This window comes from Micrasema longulum, unplaced genomic scaffold (assembly GCF_059751315.1).
Source record: "Micrasema longulum isolate JH-2025_06_02 unplaced genomic scaffold, ASM5975131v1 h1tg000414l, whole genome shotgun sequence".
NCBI classification, from domain to species: Eukaryota; Metazoa; Arthropoda; class Insecta; order Trichoptera; family Brachycentridae; genus Micrasema; species Micrasema longulum.
The window spans coordinates 655026-667177 of record NW_028277614.1 but is presented as its reverse complement, the minus strand read 5'-3'; positions in this window follow the sequence as shown (position 1 = coordinate 667177).

The following is a 12152-nucleotide window of genomic DNA, read 5'->3' as shown; positions in this document are numbered from 1 at the left end:
TGTACATTACGGAAGACACGTACATTATTACAGTGTTGGAGCTAAGTAAAACGATAAGAGAAATGAAATTTGTAAAGGTAACGTGAATGAAGTCACTACTGAAGGTATGCTACTTGTATAATTATCATATCCTTAATTTGTTTCCGGCTCTTGAGCGAGCTATTATTTTGCTCGACAAAGTTTCAGTAGGATGTTGCAGGTTAAAATAAAACGGTATATAATATATGGTAAAGGGGTTTTAAATTGGCGCGGATAGATGTTGACCGCCCGTGGCGGCCATTTTGTTTTGATGAAATCTGTAAAGTGTTTTTTTTTGTATTTTGTTTATTGATTTATATTTAAAAACAACAGTTTTTACATATATTGGATCCAGAAAATAAGAATTTATATATGAAATAAAATTGTAAAAAAAGAAAATATAAATTTTCCACAGTGGTGTAAGCTATTGATTAAGTACATTATCGGTATCAAAATAAAAGCTTTTTAATTATTATTTAGTTTATTTTATTTATTTATTTTATTTTTTTATTATTTTACATATTTATTACAGCAATATACAAGTAATTATTTATACAACAAATTAATTCAGTAGTAACAGTAAGCATAAATATGTTTTATTTTTGCTGTTGGTTCATCTAAACTGCCTAACTAGGGATAGCTTCCCCGTTCTAAGGCAGTAAATTATGTATTTTACAATGATATTTAAAAGTATTTACAGTTTTATCATAATGTGTGCTTTTTCAGTCTTAAAGGTAAACAATGAATATCCAAATAAAACATAAATAATACCAAAATCTCTTTATCCTAAGTCCCAAGTCCTTACTATTAAAACAAGCAACCAGCTTACGTCCTTCTACATCGAACAACAAATTCTCTGACTCCCTCCGACCAATATGGATTAAGAATGCAGTCAACACCTTCCTCAGCCTGGCAATCCCACCACATTTCCACGAAACTGGGATAAGGTTATATACCTTCGGGCCTATATAATATTGCTGCCTTTGAGCTAAAAAAGTATTGACTCCGCTCTGTAGAATCAGATTACAGTTACTTATGCCAAATCACCATGTTAAGTTATACAATTGAACAGCACGTTCAAATGATAAAATTGTGTCATCGAAATGAGTTTTCATTATTGCAAACGTTGCGCGCATTGCGCCCATTTTACGGTAGACGTGGTGGCCCTTCACAGTCAACTCTTCAACATTTGGTGGTCAAATTTAAGAGGACCGGTTTGGTAATTAATCAGTCAACACTCGTACGTTCAAGGAACGCAAAATCGGCCGAGAACATCGCCGCTCTCCGTGAAAGTGTACAGCAGAACCCGAGGCAGTCGATTTCTCGCCGTGCACAAGAACTCGGCCTTTAGCAGACTTCAACTTGGCGAATATTGCGTCGGGACTTTAATTTACACCCGAACAAGATCTTACTAACCAGGAGTTTAAAGTTCATGACCAAAGACAACGCCGTTTGTTCGCTGACTGGGCTTCGAATCGTTTGAAGACCCAATTTTTGCCGAAAAATCATTTTTAGTGACGAGGCGCATTTTTGGATAAATGGCTGTGTCAACAAGCAAAATAGCCGTATATGGGACGACACAAACCCAAGCGAGGTTCACCGGGTGATAATGTATCCTCAAAAAACATGAACGATTTGAGGGTAAGGTGATCTGAATTGCCCACCAAGGTCATGCGATTTGACCCTGCTAGACTTTTTCTTGTGAGGTTTCTTGAAGTCACAGGTCTACTAGGTCACGCAAAATAATATGGAAATATTTTACACTAGGAAAGCCTTAAAAAATAATGTTCCTTTGATCAGTAATCAAACAAACTTCTAATTTAGTACTTTAAACGATGTTCGATTGTAATCACCTTATCAAACCTTTTAAGCTTACCCCCTCCCTCCATCCCCTCTACTTTTTTCATTTATTCTCAAACAACAGAATATTATCATAATTAAATCAGTGCATGTTTGTCCTAATCAGTGCACGCGCTTATTAAAATGCATGTCGTGTTGGTTTTATATTTTTGTGCAACAACTATAGTGAAGGTGTATAGTGGGCTTTGCATGTTGGTTTGATCGGTGTCCTGACAAAGAAACGAGTACCTCTCGAAACCGGTAGACAAAGGAAAGTTGGTTAGTTGTTATATACAAATATTTAATAACATTTAGTAAAATATTAAAAGTAAAACTTATTGAGAATTGCGGACTGCCGTGCCACTATGTGGTTTTCTTGTTTGGCTTAGGTAAGTTAGCTGGATTTTTTTAAAACCTTATCGAAAAAATTATATTGTAACACAAAATTATGTTAACACCTATTTCTGTCGCGTCATCTCAAGTAACGAAACATAATTTATTACGCGGTTCTTGGTCCCTGAAAGCATCAGCGCGGCGGGCTGATTAATCTATTTTGCGATGTTTGAGCTTTGAGAAGCAAAATATCGAACTCTTCTGGAAGATAAGTTTTTAAGTACGCCTCACATAATTATTTGGTACATGAAGTGGTCATCAATCTTCTTTATACGCCTTTTTTCCAAAGCTTGCTGTGTTGTTGGCCGATAAAGTTGACCCATTACTTTTTCCAACCTATTGATCTACTCCGAAATAAAACTGTTTGGAATTTAATCATTTATTTTACTAATGGTTTTTTGCTGAATTTAATCTTAGTAGCTTCGGATGTTCAATAAGATTGATCCCTCAATCAATAAACCTTTTTATAATTTTTGTTCTGATCCAAAAAAAAATGGAATGGATTTCATCCTTAAGTACACTTCGTTTTGAGTCATTTTAACATTGATAAAAAAACCTTGAAGAGAAAATTATATAAAAGTCCAGCAAATATACAGAGTACTGAAGGCTTGATTTTATTGGAGTATTTTATTCTCCACAAGTTAATCTATTAAAAAAGTTCCTAAGTTTGCAAGTCTTTTTTCTATTACAAATAAAACACAATCCTTCATAGTTTTAAGGGAGAGAGTAAAGATTCAGAACGTGAATTAAAAATATTTTTTTAACAAATGAAATCGTCATTGTCGTTATCATTCCTTTCCGCACCTTATGGTGCATAAGGCACAGTATTGGTACAGCAATCGCAGTGTATTTTGATCATTTTTGTTACATTAAGATAAGATGATCAGATTCACTCTTCAGGTACCAGTCCAGGGACTGTGAAATATTCTAGTGTAAAAACATAATTTTAAATAATTATTCCATGTCAACTATTTCGGGAATCGAACCCGAGACCTCTTGCATTGTACGCAAACGCGCCGACCACTACACAGCAAGTCAACAAGTTAAGGCAACAGTAAAATATTAGTATCTTATTATTTCTTTGAAATGAAATGAATTAAAGTATCAGGAAAACAAAGGAAACAAAAGGTAACGAGTAGCAATTTAATGCCGCTGGGAACGACTGGAAACTGGACCCCAATTTGGTGGAGATGTTAGGAGAATACCAAACCGTAGGAATAAAGTACATCAAATCGAAAATGTCTTTGACATCGCACCCTCCCAAGAATAAAACAGAAAAATAATTCAATTAAATACAATGCACTAAAAATACCCAAATTTTCGTTTTTATAAAATTTGAGTTAAATTTATTTCTTAAAAAGCGAGAGCAATAAATATTATTAAAGTAATGACATTTACGTAAAACTGATAATTATTTTATATCGAAATAAAATTCATATTAAAAAGTTGTTTAAGATTATGCGTTAATAGTTTACATAGTTAATTAAAGTACTTATTGATCAGAAAAAGTTATTATACCTCTACGCAAATTGCGCACTAAATTTAGTGAACGCGCATTTGCGGTCGCAGGCCCTATGGCATGAAATGCTCTCTCAGCAGAGGTGCGAGGCTGTGAAAATGAAGTAATGTTTCGGATAAAACTTAAAATAAACTTTTCCTCTAAATTATTTAAATAAATCCGTAGCATGTGACAACAAATTTAATTGTTTCAATTAAATTACAAATTTAAACGTTTCAAATAATTTTATTTATGTTTAGAATCACTGTTTAAAGCGCCCTTGAAGTATTATATTAAGAGAATGGCGCTTTATAAGTTATTTAAAATAATAATAATTATCACGCAGACGGTGTACTATCTATACTCATAACCGAATTATAGTGCCAACGGATGTCATACTAGACATTGGATCCTCCCGTAAAGTATCATTGTGAAGCATCTTCTTTGTTCTTAAATCATTCATCATATTGCCTAATACTTTTATTTTTCTACGTTCGTCCTAAAGAATGAAAATTTATAGGGTAAACAATTGTAAGTAGGAAAATAATAAGGCTTACGGTAAGTTTAATAAATATCTAAAAGAAAACTCTGTTTTGAAAAAAGATCTATTATTTTTCTAAGAAACTTAATTTACTTGGCAAGCGTAATACAGCTTTATTTTTGTTTTACAAAAACATTCAAAATACCTTGATATGTTACGGCCTTTAAATAATATTGTGCTGAAAAATTATTCCTCTACAAACCCTCGGTAACGTCATGTTACATAAAAGCAAAAGACGAGGTATTTTGAAATGCGAGTATTTGGAAGAACAATATTATCTCAAATATTTACTGTTTAAAAATTAAATCTTTTAATTGAAACAATATTTTTCCGTTTTAAAGTTTTTCCAGGTGTTTGTAGACAAAATACTAGATTTCACCCCCTAGAGAGTCATAAAGATTGACAAATTAAAACAAAAATCGATAACATTTTAGAGAAGAGATGGAAGTCGAAGCATTTACAGGGCTTATGACCTGTCATTGGTTGATTTGAGTAGCCACTTTACACACTAATAAAACCAGCTGGTCTTAGAAAAAGTTTAAAATTTGGAAAATTGATTGTTAGTTTTGTCTAGTATGTGAAATATTTAATCATATGAATCTCTTCACAACAACAAAGGTTTCAGCTATTGACCTTCACTTAAATCAACAAATGGAAGACTTGAGAAAATGTGGTTATTTAAACATGGGCAGAATGGTGAATGTTTCACAGTTCGCAAAGTTTCCATTCAAACCAGCTAATGATATCTCATAAACCCTGTAAATGCCTAGACTTCTATATTCTCTTCTCTAAAATGTTCTCCATCCCTGTTGTAATTTGATAATATATTTTTAATATTGAAAAATATGAGATATATATAAATAAAGTCTTGTACTCGATTCGATTCAATTTATTTATTTACAAAAATAACATATACGTAACAAATTAAAATTGAAGGCGCACAATTTATAACAAGAAAATAAATTCATTAAAAAGACTTTTGTCAAAGTAGTAAGAGAATCCTGCTTTGGAAAACCCCTTCGGATACATAGAACAGATCAACATCCAGAACAATGTTGTTCAGCATAGCTGCAGCCCTTCCAACACGCATAACCATCGGCAGGTCGGTCCTGTATATTGTAACATGAAACAATCTATGCTGACGCTGTCTTAGGTAATTATCAGGAACATACAAACCAATACTTCTCATAATCTCAGGATTATCGACCATACCGCGCAACAAGTATTTGACTGCGTATGCAGTCCTTCTAGTCTCCAAACTTTTGTAGCCAAGCATACGGGTTGGGTAGAGTCAAGGATAATACCCGCACTCTATCATATATAGTATAGATATCTCAGAAACTTCTTTTGGATTTTCTATATCATAAGACAGTACTTCAGTTTATGTGACCCCCAAATCATCTAGCCACTCTCGAGTCTACTCGCACCAAGGAGTTGTAAAGAGTTCTCAGTGCGCGGGTATTTTCGAAAACCCTGGCAGTACGCAGAACGAATCCTCACATCTTCAATGATTTATCACTGATTGTAGACTCATGTGACATCATAGCCACACAAGAGTGACATAATTATATGTAGCTACGTAGGTACATATTGCGTTCTTGTTGGTACAAAAATGTATATTTATATTTATTCATGCTAAGTATTGTCATCAGTTTTTTCCAACGTTTCAGATAACATTACAGCGTTCATTATTAAATGCGGTAAAAATCCTGACAAAGGATATCGAGTTGGGATAATTCGGTATCATATAGATGTGGTTGGAGAACGTCCTTATCATAAATGCATTTATCATGCTCGAGGTCCCGAGTTCAATTCCTTATATGTTGAAAGTAAAATATTTGTTTGAAACGTGTTTTAAAACTGCAGCATTTCACTGTCCCTGGACTGGTACATGAAGCTAAAGACTGATCTCCAAGTCACAGATGATCGAGATACGCTGCGTTTTGTGTTCCAACGCACTAGTCTATGCACCACTGGGTGTGAATAAGGTAATGATGACTACAAAAAATAGATTGAATAAAATGTTTAATTAGAGTGTCTGACTTCCATAAATGAACAATATTTTTGGATGATCACCGTCATAAAAAAATGAAAAATCGATAAGTCTTAACTTGACGATAAACGCGGGTTTTTTTCAATCATTCTATATCGAAACCCGTTCGCGATATAAATATCTGCGATTCCTCCGTCTTCAGCCGTCAAGGGGTCTCCAGCGGACAGCTGTGCCGGAGATAAATTGAACTTCAGAAGAGAAAAATAGCCAACTTCAATGTAAAACGCTTTAACTCTAGAAAAATAAGTTTTTCTACTGAACATAAAATGTCACATACATCATATTCCCGCTCTGAGGGAGCCTAAAGCCAAAGTGGCGATACCACTTTTTGTCCTTTTCATTATTTTTATCATTTTTTCCCCGAAATCCTTTTTGTCGCTCACTAAAGAGCGGAGACATAAAATCCAGCCAATTTCGCAAATGACGTAAGTTTCGGTTTTTTTAAACCACGGTAGTACGTTTTGCTCACAGCCCCACGGATTTGAAAGATTGTTAAAGATGATCATTCTTCTAAAAATCATTACGCTCTTACTATTAAAACGATTTAAGTTTCTCGTTTTATGCAATAAGGTAGTCGGCAACAGACATTGGTAATTATTCAAAAGTTGTAAAAAAATGAACACTTCTACTACTACTACCATCACGCCACTATCGCGTAGGGATAGGCAAAGGATGGACCGCCACACTTGTCTATCCTGACCTACATTCCCAGCTTCTTCTACATTCGTTCATCTTGTGATACATGCTCTTCGGTTCTGTCTGCTTTTGACATGACCAGACTGAAATTTTTAATTTATCGGATCATGCCACGTCTGGGTCGTCTTCGTCTTACGTCACCGTTTGCTTTCGACACATATGTTTTATATTTTTTTTTTCGCATATTTGTTCTTAATAACTTAGCTATCTTAATTATCCCTTTCAAAATCTAATCAATTTTACCTGTCTCAGATTTGCACTCTCGCCTGACTTCATCATTCGTCATCTTGTCAGACATGGGACCAAAACTCCGTTATTGTAAATGTGTAATGTACCTGTCAAAACTATAATTATGATTCTAACTGATAGTATCTTATTGTACATAAATATACGAGTATGTTTCTTCGTGTAACTGTTGTAATTAATGTTGTACAAAATAAATATAATTTAAATAAATGCAATGAAACAATAACTAATTTTTGTGATGTAAATACTTATATTTTGGGAGACAATGTTCTGGTACAATATTAACAATTAATACTTGAACTCAAATAAACAATTTTCGATTTTCACATTTTATTGATAATTTTAAATAGATTGCTACTTTCAGGTAAAAATCCTGAAAATTTTGCGCCAACCACTTCGTTGTGAAGTTTGAGGTCCTGGATTCGTTTCCGGTGGGGTGCAAGTAAAACGTTGGTTTTAAAGGAACACAAAGAAAGAAAAATAAAGAACAGGTTCCTCTAGTGAGGAGGATTCTTAAATTACATTATTTAAAAAAATCGTTTTTAAAGTATTTTTTTAAATATTTATGAATGTTTTATAACTGGTTTTATACGAAACGTTTTGGTTTTATTTTTCTTTTTCTTTTTTAATCTTGAAATAGATCCTATATGAGTTTATAATTTTGTTTGCTCTAATAATTACACTCAAGATATATTTAATTTACAAGTTATTTATCACATATTTTTTAACCATAAGTTTTAATTTTGATATTTTTTAATGCAAATTGGGTAAAAGTTATGGTGATAACGAATTAGTATTTTATCTTACCTCATTTCAACAATTTAAGCTTTCATTAAACAACCTTTGAATTTGTTTCAAATTTTGGTAAACTATAAAATATTATAAAAATATTTTTGGTTTCATTTTACGTCTATCAATCTTATATATGGTTCAAATTAATCTTCTAACTAAATCCTTATTATTTCTAATTGAGGAGGATAATTTCAATTTATTAGTTTTATGTAAAGTAGGCATACCTACATAGAAAAACGCTCATAATATTTCCTTTTTAACTATTTTTTACACAAGCTTTATTCAATTTAATGATAGTATCTTCTCCGCTTTTCGGATTGTGCGCTATCCAATTTTTTCCACATGACACTTTTATTTCATAGAAAATGTAGTCGTTCTTTTTTTATAAACGTAAGAGAAAATAAAAAAGTTATTTGACAAAAAAAAATGTTTCTTTAAAAAAAATTTAAGATTTTTTTACACAGGTTCACCAAATGAGGAAATACTGTTAGCCTTGTAACAGTTTTTTTCACAAAGAAACTCTCTGAATATTAAAAAATAATCTGATTTTTAAACTTTTTAAACAACCGGCAGAGTGATCTTATTAAAAATCAACGTTCATTCCGCAACAAGCCAGGAGATCCAATGTCCGTGCGTGAGCAAGCGTTTTAACCACTTCTCTTCAAATCGTCAACGATTTGTAACTCATGTTTGATCCTTCTCAGCTTAACTTCTAAGCCTATTCTCAAGTTCTTCAATTTCAATACTAAGATGAAATATGTATGTTCAATCGTCCTTTGTGAGAAATATAATCTTTGGATCATTGACATTATAATAAAGGGCTATACAATAGAATGATGATTCAAATGAAATTCTGGATTATTTTAATAGCAAATTTGGTTTTAAATTAAAAAAACACAATTACGAATTTGATAAGCAAGAATATTTTTTTCGTTTTCGTTTTCGTTTTTGTTTTAAATTCGTTTTAAAAAATATAAAAAATACTGTGATATTACATACTCAACATATTTACAATTATAATGAAATTATCTAATTTTATAAGGAAATTATTAAAATAAAAATACATTTAGAATTAAAATGGAAACACTGTTTCAAACCACTTAATATTTATTCAATTGCCTACCGGTTTCGTTGCAACATTTGATTTTATATCTTATTTTGATTACCTACATACGTATTTTAATTTTTATATTTATCTTATTTATTGGGGATATCAAAAGTGATACAGATTAAAAATATAAATAAACAAAATACACAGATAATACAATCAATGACAGATATCTACAAAAATACATGAAATATACAGCTTGTTACTTCATGTGAATAAATATGTGTTAAAGATTGTTAATGTGAAAAGGTGAGTGTGCACATGTGTTTATATTTATTAATGCGCAATTTTCAAAAATACATAAAATACAGTTTCATTAAAATGAAGTTGAGAAAATATGAGATGGGTATCAGAAAAAAACTGGAATATTAAAATTCAAATTTTAAATGTTAATTTATTTCAATCTAAAGGCCCAATATGGGGATAATTCAAATTTTAATCATAAGCTAAACGTATAGGTAGAGAGTTCTGGGCAAATTTTTTTAGAGCTGCTGGCTAAAACACTGTAAAAATAGGATTTTTTATTAAATTATCGATTCTTAGACAAACAAAGAACCGAAGAGAAAAGAAGAGGTAATTAAATAAACAACAATTTTACTCAATTTTCAATTGTTGTACTATTTTTTTAAAACAAAATTTAATTGAGAGTCTTCACTATGTTTATCTATTCTAATAAAAATAACCAAATGTTTTATCATAATTTAAAACTATTTAACGAATAACCGCACAGTAAGGGCTTCAAATATAATTTGTTTTAAATACGAGTTCTCAATTGTTTTTTTATATTTTTAATTTATGTAAGTTTACGTAATATACGAGTATGAACAATTTTGATCACGTTTACGTACATAGAAGTAACAGAATTATTTTAAATATGGAATATTTGAATAAATTTACATTAATGTTAAAATATTATGACCCGTTTCACATTACCAAACCATACAAAGTCATCCCCGCAAAATATCGTTACTTTCATTAAGGTGTTTTCTTTACAAAATATTTTGCTTACCTTTTTTTATCACAGATTAAATTTAAGGATATGGGATCCTTAAAAGGATTTACGCTGGCGTTATTCGAACAATAAACATTACTTGTTCCATAAAATGCGGTTCAGGGAGTTCCTTTGGAAAAGAGTGAAAGGAATTTACTAGAACCAAATAGCCGAAGGCAGTTTACCTCACGAGGGAAATATTTGTGTTCTGTTCAGATTACCACATCTCTTCTATCGCATAAGCTCTTAGAATTCTCGATAATTGTTTTTACTAAAAAATGTCTGTAAAAGCGCAAAAATTGAGCTTAAAAAATGTTTAGTGAACGAAATCTCTTACTCCTTTTTAAAAAGTAAAAAGCCAGTTTTTTTTTCACACCAATTTCAAGCTTAGGAAACATAATGATTGCGTGTAATAAAATATAATTTTTCCATGTGAAAACACACAAGTAACATTTTTAATTCAATTAAGACCCTTTCCACGTCTCATGGGGAAAAAAGTGGCGATCTGTATTTCGAACCAAATGCAGCGTTTTTCTATAATTTGTCACATTAAGGTAAGGGATGAGTCTTACGATTCAGATAAAAATGATATATCGCAGTTTTTAAAACATCATCTTTATCCCCTTACTATCCCCTCCCCCTCCTAACACCTACCCCCATACATTCTTTAACATATGACTAAATATTATTAACCGAATTTTAGTCTATGTTCTGACATGGTGGTTAGGGTGGTCCGACATTTTTTTTTCCGAATTTTGAAATAAAAGGGGTCTAAAAAGTTGCCTTTTGGATTTACTCGGAATACAAAAAATACCAAAATAAAATTTTCGATACTACTTTTAGCCCTCAACTAAAGCTTGAAGTTTTCAAAAAAATCTATTTTTTACGCTTAACTGGCTGTTATTTCGTATTTAAGTAATAAAATCAGTCCAATTAATAATGTGCATGAAATTTTATTTAATAAGCATCTAAGGGCGTTTATTGCACTTTGTTTTGTAATAAATGAGTAGAATTGTTTTAATGAGCCATTGTTTTCGTCAATATTAGCCAGATGCTCAACGGAATAAGTTCCGCGGAGTGTAAACTTTTTTCATTTCAGTAGTTTTAAAACGTGTTTGAATTTGTAAAGTGATTAAGTTATATCTGTACTAACAAAAAACTCATTTTAATAATATAGATAATTAACAAAATATTCAGACAGTTATAAACTTCAAACCGCGGTTGAGGGCCAAAAATAGTGTGGAATATTTTTTTAAATAATTTTTACGTTCAATGTGATCTAAAATGCAACTGTTTAGACCCCTTTCACTTTGATGTCTAAAAAAAAAAAACTTCTTACATCATCGGCCCACTCTAATAGTAATATTTGCATCCCCTTTACTTTGCATGTATTTTTTTTTTTTTTTTAATTCTTTGTATACTACGGTGATATTTAAGGTGAAAGAGTATTTTAGTATTTGCATGTTAGTGTAGTGAGTGTCCTGACGAAGAGACCGGTACGTCTCAAAACCGGTAGACATAAAAAGTCGGTAAGTGGTTGTGTACTCATATTAATTTTCATAAATTATTTTATTATTGAATGAATAAATACACTATACGTTGCATTTTGAAGTGAGCTATTGTTCAGAAACCACAAAATTACTCTTCTAACGTATTCAAACACATTCTCACCCAAAAATCATAACACTATCGCCACTAAACTATTAGTAGACTTTTTCACTTGACCCGGAATGCACCAATTTAATGGCGAACGAAACAAATTAAACACTAGATCTCGTCATATTGAACAACCATTGTCATACCTCACATTGTAAATTTCCTATTATTGTAGAGGATTATCACCACAAAGCCTTGACAATAGACTTACAGTTTCCAGACAACAAATTCCCCGAATATCTGGTTCCCAATGCCAGAGAAGTCCTATTATATCGCAAGACAGATTACGAATATATTAAATGTTGCCGACGTAAAAGTACA